Source organism: Mauremys mutica, chromosome 8 (genome assembly GCF_020497125.1).
Source record: "Mauremys mutica isolate MM-2020 ecotype Southern chromosome 8, ASM2049712v1, whole genome shotgun sequence".
NCBI lineage: Eukaryota > Metazoa > Chordata > Testudines > Geoemydidae > Mauremys > Mauremys mutica.
Window position 1 is genome coordinate 15,626,236 of NC_059079.1, and position 12,870 is coordinate 15,639,105.

The window sequence follows — 12,870 nt, forward strand, 5'->3', positions numbered from 1 at the left end:
ACACAATGAAAATGCTAGCTTGATTCCAACAATATCCAAAGGGTTGGTTGGAGGGTTGGTTTCAAGAAAAAACGTTAATACATGGAACATAATAATTATCACAGAGCATATTGCACAACCTGCCTGAACCCTTTCTGTATATAAGATTACCATTATTTGGTACTGTGCTCTAAGGCCTATGCAATACTTATATAGTGTTTAAATGGTACATAAATCCTCTGCACAGGGGTGAATTTCACCCCAAATGTGGTCAAACTAGTCCACTATAAAAGTAACAGCTCACCCATTGAATTTATTATAGTCCTTTAGATAAATGTATCCTAGTTTTTAAGAGTGCTCCCTATCTAGAGGTTCTTTATAGGTGGGGCTTGTCGACATGGGGATGCTCAGTAAAGTTAATCCAAATTAACTAAAATATGTGAATTACAACTGGATTAATTAAACTGCATTAAACTCCTGTGTGGAGACTCTCATTCAGAACTGAAGTGGCCTTAATTTGGTATGCCTTAATTAACAAAGCTAAACTAAACTGAGACCACTTCAGTGTCAAATGAGTGTGTTCACATAAGAGTTTAATGCAGTTTAACTAATCCAGTAGTAAATCACATCTTTTCGTTAATTTGGATTAACTTCCTGGAGTGTCCCCATGTAGACAGCTCTAAAAATACTACACTTCAGTTCCCATCTTCATTCTGACAGGTTTCAGAGTAGCAGCCGTGTTAGTCTGTATCCGCAAAAAAACCAGGAGTACTTGTGGCACCTTAAAGACTAACACATTTATTTTAGCATAAGCTTTCATGAGCTAAAGCTCACTTCTTCGGATGCATAGAATGGAACACACAGACAGGAGATATTTATACATACAGAGAACATGAAAAGGTGGAAGTATGCATACCAACAGGCAGAGTCTAATCAATTGAGATGAGCTATCGTTAGCAGGAGGAAAAAAAACTTTTTGAAGTGATAATTAAGATGGCCCATAGAAGGTGTGAGGAGAACTTAACATAGGGAAATAGATTCAATTGGTGTAATGACCCAACCATTCCCAGTCTTTGTTTAGACCACAGTTAATAGTATCTAGTTTGCATATTAATTCAAGTTCAGCAGTTTCTCTTTGGAGTCTGTTTTTGAAGTTTTTTTGTTGCAAAATTGCCACCTTCAAGTCTGTCACTGAGTGGTTAGAGAGGTTGAAGTGTTCTCCCACTGGTTTTTGAATGTTATGATTCCTGATGTCAGATTTGTGTCCATTTATTCTTTTGCGTAGAGACTGTCCGGTTTGGCCAATGTACATGGCAGAGGGGCATTGCTGGCACATGATGGCATATATCACGTTGGTAGATGTGCATTCTTCATTCTGAGTACATTCCAAACAACCCATCTGTGTTATGTACCTCCATCCAAAGTGGGGCTAATAATGCATAACCATTTTCGTAAAGTGCTTAAAAGTCCTAGATAAGAGCTAAGCTTTGTTAATTATAGTATGAGCTAGTGGTTATAGCATCAGTCTAGGACTCAAGCCTCCTTAATTCTATTCCTAACTATTACTGAACCCACTGTGTAACTTAAAGACAAACAGAGTTTCAAAGAGACACCATATAAACAGTGCTAATTGCCTTAGCCGTCGGGGCATCCTTTCTTTGATTTACAAACTAAAATTCATAAAATTCTAAAAAGGATCTCTAAATAAATGTTCATGTCCTGACCCCAAAATAATTCAGGGGGTCACTCAAAGCTTGACAAGACATCTTATGTTGTGCCCCAAAAATCAGTAACCTCTAGCTCTTGTGATCCACCGGAGAAATGTTAGGCTTTCTACTGAGAACACCCCACTGCCATTTTCTGAGTGTTCAGATGTTGGAACTGCCAGCAGGAGTGGTACAGCAGATCATAACAATTTTAATAGGCTCTCTCAGATATGGGACTTCACACATCATATATCACCACCTTGAACTGCACTTGGAAACAACACATAGCTAGTGCAGACTAAGGAGCACTGGTGTTATATGCTCATTAGTATCCACCCTCATTCAAGAAATGAGTCACCAAATTCTAAACCAACTGAAGCTTCTATGTGCAGCACCACAAAGTGAGCATTATAGTAATGTAGTCTTGAGGTTACAAAAGCATGAATTACTGGACTGAAGTCCTAAACAGAAGGAAATGGTAGACACGCTCCACGCTGCATCATTTTGTGACAGCCTAAATCCAGACTTAAATTCATGCCTGCAATTTTGCACCATGCAACTTTTGGCATGTTCAAAGCCATTTTCGCACATGTACATTGGGTAAGTATATGAGCAATTCAGAGACCACATTCGAAACTGTAGTCCATTGGGAAGTGCAAAGAAATTTTTTTCTAAACAATTAAATCTCAGAGCTGTGGAGTTTGAACAAAGCCTGTTTTCTGTGTTCATGTATTTTACTAACAAAAGCCTGTTTTCTAGTTCATGCCAAGATCTATCATACAAACATGCAAGCTTACAAGGAAGTTGTATTTAATTTAATGTGTGTTTTGAGTCTTCAGTTAAAAAAAAAGGCCTTCAAAGTTGGCAATGTCCCTTCATTTCAGCAGTACATGCTTCCATTAAGAAGTTGCTACTAAAGGAAATTATTTTTCCATTTGACAGAGGAAAAGTTAGGTCTGTGCAAAATGCATGAGTGAAATTCATCCCCAGACAGAAGGACGAACAAGCCTATGCACTGATTAAATCCCATTTAAGCCCTATTTTCATCACTTAAGTGATGCATAGGCTTTTTTCCTGGCTTCCACCCATAATGTACTTACTACCATGAGTACATCCATTGAAAACAATGAGATTACTCACTGTAGTAAGCACTATTCTCAACAGTAAATCAATGAGATTCTGGCCCTGTTCAAGTCAATGGGAATTTTTCCATTAACTTTAATGGAGCCAGGATTTCATCCAATATATTCAAGATTAGGCTTTTAGATTCCAATCTCACAAAGATTTATGCAAGTGCTTAATTTTAAGCATGTGGGTAATCCCACTGAAGTCAAGTGAATTTCAAACTTCAAAGCAATTATTATAAATTAAACAAACAGTAATAAGTCACCAGGACCAGATGGTATGCACCTAAGAGTTCTGAAGGAACTCAAATACGAAATTTCAGATCTACTAACTGTGGTATGTAACCTATCACTTAAATCAGCTTCCATACCAGATGACTGGAGGATAGTTAATGTGATGTCAATTTTTTTTTAAAAAGGCTCCAGAGATGATCCTGGCAACTACAGGCCAGTAAGCCTAACTTCAGTACCAGGTAAGTTGGTTGAAACTATAATAAAGAACAGAATTATCAGACACATCGATGAACACAATTTGTTGGTGAAAAGTCAACACTGCTTTTGTAAAGGGAACTCATGCCTCAGGAATCTTTTATAATTCTTTGAGGGGGGTGAACGAACATGTGGACAAAGGTGATCCAGTGGATGTAGAGTACATGAGTTTTCAGAAGACCTTTGACAAGATCCCTGACCAAAGACTCTTAGGCAAAATAAGCAGTCATGGAATAAGAGGGAAGGTCCTCTCATGGATCAGAAACTGGTTAAAGGACAGGAAACAAAGAATAGAAAAAATGGTCAGTTTTCAGAACAGAGAGAGGCAAATAGCAGTGTTCCCCAGGGATCTGTACTGGGACCAGTCCTATTCAACATATTCATAAATGATCTGGAAAAGGGGGTAAACAGTGAGGTGGCAAAGTTTGCAGATGATACAAAATTACTCAAGATAGCTAAGTCCAAAGCAGACTACAAAGAGATACAAAGGGATCTCATTAAATAGGGTGAGTGGGCAACAAAATGACAGATGAAATTCAAAGTTGCTAAATGCAAAGTAATGCATATTGAAAAACATAATCCTTACTATACATACAAAATGATGGGGTCAAATTTAGCTGTTACCACTCAAGAAAGATCTTGGCGTCATTGTGGATAGTTCTCTGAAAACATCTGCTCAATGTGCAGCAGCAGTCAAAAAAGCCAAGAAAATGTTAGGAACCATTAGGAAAGAGATAGATAAGACAGAAAATATAATGCCATTATATAAATCCATGGTACACCCACATCTTGAACACTGTGTGCAGTTCTGGTCACTGCATCTCAAAAAAGATACATTAGAATTGGAAAAGGTACAGAGAAGGACAACAAAAATGATTAAAGGTATGGAACAGCTTCCATATGAGGAGAGATTAAAAAAGACAGACCATTCATCTTGGAAAAGAGACGACTAAAGGGGGATATGATAGATGTCTATAAAAGCAAATAAGGAAGTGTTATTTACTCCTTCACATAGCACAAGAACCAGAGGTCACCCAATGAAATTAATAGGCAGCCGGTTTAAAACAAACAAAAGGAAGTATTTCTTCACACAACACACAGTCAACCTGTGGAACTCTTTGCCAGAGGATGTTGTGAAGGCCAAGACTATAACAGGGCTCAAAAAAATAATTAGATCAGTGCATGGAGGATAGGTCCACCAATGGCTATTAGCCAAGATGGTCAGGGATGCAACCCCATGCTCTGGGTGCCCCTAAGCCACTGACTGCCAGATGCTGGGACTGGACAATAGGGGCTGGATTACTTGATGATTGCCCTGTTCTGTTCATTCCCTTTGAGGCATCTGGCATTGGCCACTGTCAGAGGACAGGATACTGGGATAGATGGAACCAATGGTCTGACCCAGTATGGCCATTCTTAGGTTCTTAAATTAACTTATGTTTTTAAAAACACACTAAAAATACCTTAAGGTATGTCTACAATGCACACTTCTTTCAGCAGCACATAGTGTACATATGCACATAACACCCCCTCCCCCAGCACAGATAGCCACAGTGAAAGGCTCTGGCAGAAAGGAGCTGCCGAAACATTTCCCCTCTGCCAAAGTGTTTCATTGACAGGTGTAGCTACACAGTGTAGTATGGCTGCAACTCAGCTACCCATACACTACACACCGCCAACACTGGTGTGTAGGGTAGATGTAGCTTTAGTGTTTTCTCAACATTACATATTTACACATTATACACAGATGTAATCTGTAACACGCACATAATATATTAACAGCTTTCAGCATTTATTAAATAGCAAGATAGATGTATGATTTCCCCATCCTTCATTTTATTAATTATAATAATATGCAGATATTTGTACAATTTACTTTGCTTTAATGGGAGGGTTTTTTAGTTCAATTTACAGTTTATTTACTAAGTTTTTCCTTACATTTTTAAAACCAATAAAGACTAATTTTCATAAATGATATATTACAAACTAGGCCAATTGCTTGTTGTATCAGATTTGGAATGTGTTGCTATACCTTTACTCTCCTGAGCATTACAAGGTTCAATGCTGGAAAATAGTTTGCACTTCATTTGTCCATGTACTAATTTTGAATTAAAGAGGTCCACATAAATCCTTCTGAAAAATGATGCAATTAAGTCTGGACTATTTGTAAAAAGGACATGTGGCTGCAATTATAATGGTTAAACATCTTGGTAACACATTGACTTATTAGTGCCATAAGTAGTTTGTGCAACACATGCCGAGTAGTCCTCAAAGGAATAAATCTTAACAGTGAGCAATATTTTAAAATTTTAAAAATCCTGATAATTTTTAAAACTCATGATAAACTATTAGCATAAAATTTCATTACCCTGCCAGTTCTACACAGGAGGGGAGATTCTCTATATGAGGAAGTCGTATGAGGCAGGGAGAGGGAGCTCCCTTAGATGTAGCAGTTCTCCTCTTCCTCTGGACCCAATGCTGGGAGCTTTTCAGGTCTATGATCTACTCTGGGGCTGGGGACATTCCTTCCTGAAAGTTGGTAGAGTCCCAGGGGCACCTATGACTACTGACTGGGAGTGGATACCAAGGAACCGTATCTATTTGGTTTTTTATTTCACATTTGAGCAGTCACTCACCATTTTGCATACATTTACTGTATTTAGGTTGCAGTCTTATCAGGGGAGCACTTAGAAGTCCCTTCAAGACTGTGATCTCATTGTGTTAGTCAACATACAAGCATAAAGCAAGAGTCAGGCCCTGAGCCAAAAAGCTAAAGGCCTGAATTTCAGCAAAGCACTTAAGCACCTACTGCAGTGGGAGTTAAACACGTGCTTAAGTGCTGAACTGGGGCCTAAACAGGTAAGAGAAGAAGAAAGGAAAAATTATCAGCCCCAATATCTATTTTCAAATTTGCCCTTTCTTAATTTATTTCTGATGTCCCAACCTTTGCTCTGTGTGTCTATTAAAGGACTGAACCAAGAAATGTATTTTGCTATTTGTATTTTGCAATTTGAGCCAAGAGTGATTCATTTTTGAAAAATGGTTATTTTTGTTATCTGCTGTGTGATATTGTAATTTTGCATAGAATTATGCTATGTATACACTACTATAGTGTGACGTTCCTACAGCTATGGCTGATCTTCTTTATCTCTTGCCTCAATGAGCCCCCCTGCTAATCTAGTGTGACCGCCATCATCTTGGTCAACATCAGGGACTGAACTAGGGACATCCAGAACTAAAAGCACAAACTTGTATTGCTTGGGCTAAAGGACAGCTCCTGCAGCCAGGAGCTGTAAAAGGCTCTCGTCTTCTGTAGGCTCACATCTTCTAAACGGATCACATCTTTTGAGACAGTAGGCCTTCTATATAATCCCTCTCACATTGGAATATTGGCAAGGTGGCCATGTGAGAAGGAGATCTGAAGATGTTATAAATGGCAAGAGTTTTCTAGGCCTCAGACCTTGGTAGGCGAACTCTTTACTACATGAGAATGACATATGCACCAGGAATCTTGTAATATTTCCAGTGCCTACTACTGTTTTTTTTAAATTGCAGTCTGAATGAGATACAAGGAGAATGACTTAACATTAATCATTAAACATTAACTACCTATCATCTCTCGTTCACTACTGAGTGATCAACTCCCATCTCCAATCGGGTCCATGATACCAGCTTCCATCACCCCCCTTGTTAAATTTTCAAACAAGCACCCGCATGATTTCTCCCATACAGCTCCACACACTTGGGAGGAGCTCTCCATAAACATTCCACAAAAATACCTTATCCTCCTCCTCAGGACCGACTCTAGGCACCAGCATTCCAAGCATGTGCTTGGGGCGGCACCTTTCAAGGGGCAGCACTTTGCTTTGGCCGCGGCACTCCAGCTTTGTTTTTTGGGGGGGGTTTTGGGGGGGGGGGGGTTTGCGCTTGGGGTGGCAAAAAGCCTGGAGCCGGCTCTGTTCCTCCTTCAAACTCTCCTTTGCTGTAATTCCTACAAAAAAAAAACTTGACAACAGTTATGCTGCTGGTGTGCTGAGACAGCTGCCTATTGTGCTGAGCAATATTGTCTCACTGTTTCTTTGTTCTCCCCATCTGTCTGTATTTACCTGTTATTGTCTCATACTTAGATTGTAAGGTCTTTGGGGCAGGGACTGCCTTTTTTTCTGTGTTTGTACAACGCCTAACCCAGGGGGTTCTGGTCCATAACTAGGGCTCATAGGTGCTATGGTAATATAAATAGCAAACAATCACCCCTAACATCTTATATATAGCATTTGCAAATGCTAAGACAAAAGTAACTGCTAATCTCATTTGCCTTTCAACCCCCAATCCTTCTGGTTCTCTGCTTTATTCTCCAACATTGTAGGAAAAGCTTATTTTCTTCATTACATGCCTTTCACTGAACTAGATCAGAAAATCCTTCTAATCTCCAAAGGGCTCGTTTCCTTTAGAATTAAGACACTGAGTCAGTTGTTTCTTTAGCTCCAGTGACCTTTCTTTCCCTGCTAGCTAGGGGGCTTGATTTTTTCCACAGGAGAACATGTAATATAAACATAATCAGTCCTTTCAATTCATGTAGTTCTTAGCTCCAGCAACAGCTTCCTTTACTTTGAGATTTTCTGATAGAGACTCTTTCTAAAGTAACAGTAGGCCCATAGCATAGTGTGTGTGGGGGGGGGGGAGGAATTTAAAGATAAAAATGCACCTGGACCTTGTCATTGAAAATTAATATAAGCCAAGGTATGTGATACCCTGCTGCTAATTAACAGAGTACTGTTAGATTCCCCTTTCCTCTTGCACTAATTAGTTTAGGGGGGAAATTCTCACACACACACACACACACACAAATAGACAAAATATCCACAGGACTCCATTGTTAAAAACACTGGGTGGGGGGAGGGGGCTGGGTAAATCTGTGTGTGTAATTTTAAACACCTGATTGCCTGAAGCATGCAGGTGTGGGAGAAATGTTGACTAAGTGGTGCAAGTCTTTAAAACTGCCATCAGTTTGCATGAAAATTCAGATTTCTCATTAGTAGTATGAATAATTTATCTGCAGCCCCATAAACCAGGAGAATGATACTTTTGTTGTCTACTGAACTAGCAATGGGGTCACTTGCCACCAAAAAGAGAAATAATTCTAAACAATAAAATCTGCCGTCTTAAAGCATGATCATTCCTTGCCAGAACTTTCAGACATATTGTAAAGACACCAGTTATTCTAGGACAGGACATTCCTTTCCATAACACACAGAAAGCTGCACAAAGCTTTTAATAAGTTTTTAAAAGCTGCTCTTGCTTTAATTTACCCCTATTTGCTTCAAATAACAGTTGCAGTACGTACTGATTTTTTTTTAAATATATAGTATTAGTATTTAAACATTTTCTAAAATGGATTTCAAGTTAGCTTGAGGAAGTTTGAAAGTCCTGTAAGGAATAAATATTGCTTCTAATCTTTCAAAGCACAAACTGTAGCATTAGTGTTATCTGCTCTTGCCAAATGCAAAAAGCATAGTGGTCTTTAGGCACCCAGCAGTGTTTCTTGGAAGGGCAATGAAAGAGTGAATGGCAAAAGCCTGCCAAAAGGAAAATCAAAGCCATACCTGCAAGCTGCAATACAGCTCTAGGAATCCCTTCAGACTTTTCTTTTCATGTGTTTGAAACTGAAACTTTTCAAAATGCTGGTATGGTTCCTTAAAGTCACTTTACTCCTTAAACCCAAACAACTTGGGGGAGGGGGGGAGAGAAAGAAAGAAAGAAATAGGCATTAAATGTAATTGTCCCAAAGCAATCTCTTCAGAGGAAAAGAGCCTTAAAATGCAGGAAATCTGTCTAACCCTCTAACTATTCCCACTCAAGCTGCCCCATAGTCACATATGTTACTGATTCAGTTAGATAGCAATTCAAGCTCCCAAAACAGATTCCAAGTGAGAAAATAGGAAAAGCCATTGGTTGCTATTAGATATGCATTCTGAAGAAAAAAGAAGTATGGGCAGTGAGGAATTTGTGGCCTGGATTAGAGGTTCCATGGTAATTAAAGAGTAATGACAAATAGGATATCCATTGACCTATTGGATGCAAAGCCAAGGAGGTTAAAAACTCAGGCTGCACTGCAAATTTGTAGGGAAATGTGTCAAATCTTTCTACTGAGATTTACCAACAGAATTTAAAAAAAATCAAAGTAATATGGTTTGAGGAAATACGATAGGTTTCTATTGAAATTACACTAAAAACTAGACAATTTAACAGCAAATGCTAAGCCTGGTAGAACAGTTTAAAAAAATCTTCTAGAGAATTCTATAGCAGGGATATCATTTTCTGAGACATTTCAGTGTGGTCTCAAAAACAAACCAAAGAAAACTAGGGGGTGAGCTGTTTTCGGTGAAACTGTGTAACACTTTTCCCTGAGGAGTGCTCTGTAGCCCAATCATTCTCGTTTTACAATCGAGCCCCACTTTTAGCAAAGCAAAAGAGAATAGGCCCAACCTTCACATGTTCCCAAGACAATGTATATCAAATCTTACTGAAATGATAAAATATATGCATTTATAAGTCTCGCCATGACACGTTTCAATGAGACAGACAAGTATGTTTGTGTGCATAATTAGCATGAATTATAGCTATTATAATAACCCCTGATGACACAAAGGCCCCACCACATAGTGAGAGACAGTCCATGCCCTAAAAAGCTCATAATGCAGATAGACAGGTGGGGAAAGAGAGTGGTAGAAGGACTGATTCGAGGTCACGCAGGAGGAAGGAAGAAGAAGAATGGGATAGAGCAGAGTCCCAGTCCAGTACCCTATCCACTAGAGCACACTGATGTGGTAAAAACTGACTGACACTGGAACCTACAAGATGCTGACGGGGAAGGAGGGGCTGAAGGGGTTTCCTTCAGAGCCCCTATCCTTCTGTCTCTTCCCAAACTTGGTTTCTCTCTCTCACACACCCACCCAGCCACTTCCTTCACTTCCCTCATCATCTCCACACTTTGGAGAGCACTGAAAGTGGAGTATGGGAGAGTCTCTCTGCCTACAGTGCCAGCATCATAGCGGCTTCTGGCAGCCGTGCAGGGAGTGACTGTAGGAGAAACCCTGACGGGCCCTGCAGCCCTGCTGGATACATGAGAGACAGACACATGCTGGAGTTGGAACAAGCACACAGGGAATTTCATAGAAAATCCCAGCAGCCAATTGCATTCTCTTATCATCAAGATTGTAAATAAAAAAAAGACAGACACGCTCTCAGGCCCTACTCAGACACTGTCCAGTCCCCATCATTGGAGCCAGGTCCTTTAGTCTAAGAAAACCAGCTCTAGCTCCCTAAGAGGATCTTTAAATAATGGGCCAAGTGATGACCTCACACCAGTTTTACATGAGTATAACTGCATTGGCTTTAAAGGAGTTATTCCTGATGGACACCTGTGAGAGAAACTGGCCCTACAATGATCAGCTTCAAAACAAATCTAACTGGTTTTTGACAGCAGTGGTGTTTTATACACTGTCCTTTTAAAAGAGGAATTGATAGGGAAACCCTTCCTGACAGGGACTAACTTCCAATGCAGAGTTCACTTTACCCATGTGAAGCTCAGCGATCAAAGACAAAGATCCTCTCATGGCACGGTCTTTGGGATCAACTGTGCCAGTATATTAAAAGTTCTGCTCTGGCTAATGTAATTGGCTCTGAGATCCTGATCTGTGTGAAATGAGAAGTTTTATTTTTGTTCCGTTTCATATTTCCAATCACCAGCTGAGGAAACAAAGCTTTACAACATTATAGGTATTAATTTGGGGGGGGAGGCATATACACAAGCTCTAGGTGCCCTGGCAATTAGCTAAATTTACAGTTCAGTTGGAATGAGCGCAGCACAACAATCCTCCAGCACAATAAAGCAATTTAACTTGACCAGCCAGTATATAAAGCAACGTTATACCACATTCCACCCAACTCAAAATCCCATGCCATCAGCCTTCCTCTAAAACTGTAAGTTACTTTTTTTTTTTTTAATAACACGCCCAGCAAATCAGTAGATTTGGACTGTTTTATACCAAGGAGGCAGAGGGACAAATGCCAGAGCCAAGGCATATTTGCAGAATGTTCTGTTGACTGTCCTGCAATGAGAATGTTTTTACCGAGTGACTCCATGAGTACAACGGCAGCAGTATGGTACAAGAGCATTCTATGGTACTTTGCTACAGGTTTAAAAACAGATGATGCACTCACCAAAAACAACTTATAAGGTATTCAAACTTTAGTGCCTAATTCACTGCACCTCTCAATTATTTTAATTGTACCTCAATATTTCTGATGGGAAAACACCTGAAATAAACTGCTTGTGAATAGTTCACTGATTTAGAAACTAGTTTATTATTCACTCATCATGAATATTCATGTCGCTGTTTGGTTTGCAAAAATGTTTACACAAGTCAGACTTCAGACCTGTTGCCAAGGTACTTTTTAAATCGAGAAAAGAAATTTTGTTTTATGGCAAAAAAGAAATTTGTTTTGAGCAGAAGAGGAACTAATATAATCAGATTCCAACTGGTCACCCAGCCGCAGAACAAAAACCAATGCCATGTGACTGAGGACACCAATAATTATACTTCAGTTACAAATAATCCATAGCTCAAATATCTACATATAGTTATAATTTGGAATAATGAATACATTAAAATTATGAACAGGAAAAAGGGGATAAATAATCATTCAGCCAGCTCAAATCATAGAGATGGACTGAACCCTTCTGAGAAGAGGACTTCATTTTATCCACTGTGTGTCTTTCAGAATACATCACCACAGAGACAGCTTGTTTATATATATATATATATCTCTGTGGATACCATATGTTGGACCCGAGAGTCAAAATGTTGTGACATATAAACAGAAAGATTGAGTACAGCTGATGCCCTCACTGCTTGAGACAGTTCCTCTGATGGGTAAAGAGGTTAACTTTTCCTGAGGAAATGGGGAACTGGATCACAGATGGGGAACTGTCTGGTTTCAAGCTAAACTATTGGGAGAGCTAGTGGGGCAACAAAGCTAAATACTCTGCCACAATTTACTCTGCCTTCCTGAAGTTCATTACTTTCTTGAAGGTGTAACAAAAAAAACAAAAACAAATGGATGGAGAATAAAGTAAACATCCCTGGCTATTATAAGCCATAGAGACCAGCAAACTTCAAACGGTTCAGAAGATTGCCACCCAACATCAGACTGCACGTACTGAAATCTCATGCAAAAGTCCTTCTCATGAGATTCCCAGTGTTTTCTGATGTAGGTCAGACTGGGATATACTGCAAAGACAGGTCTTCCTTCTGTAGACTCAATGCCTTGGAAACACAAATACTTCACTTAATACAAATGGATAGCTGTATTTACTGCAATGAAACTACTTGTGCACATAAAGATAACTACATGCATCAGTGTTTACAGGATCAGCACCAGATTTTGCAGCTCTAACTTCTACTCCCAGACAGGACCCAGAAGTACAAAGAAAGATGAGAATATAAAGATAACAAGGTAAAATATTACTCTAAAAAAAACCCAAAGAGTTCCGCTTAAATTTGAGACAA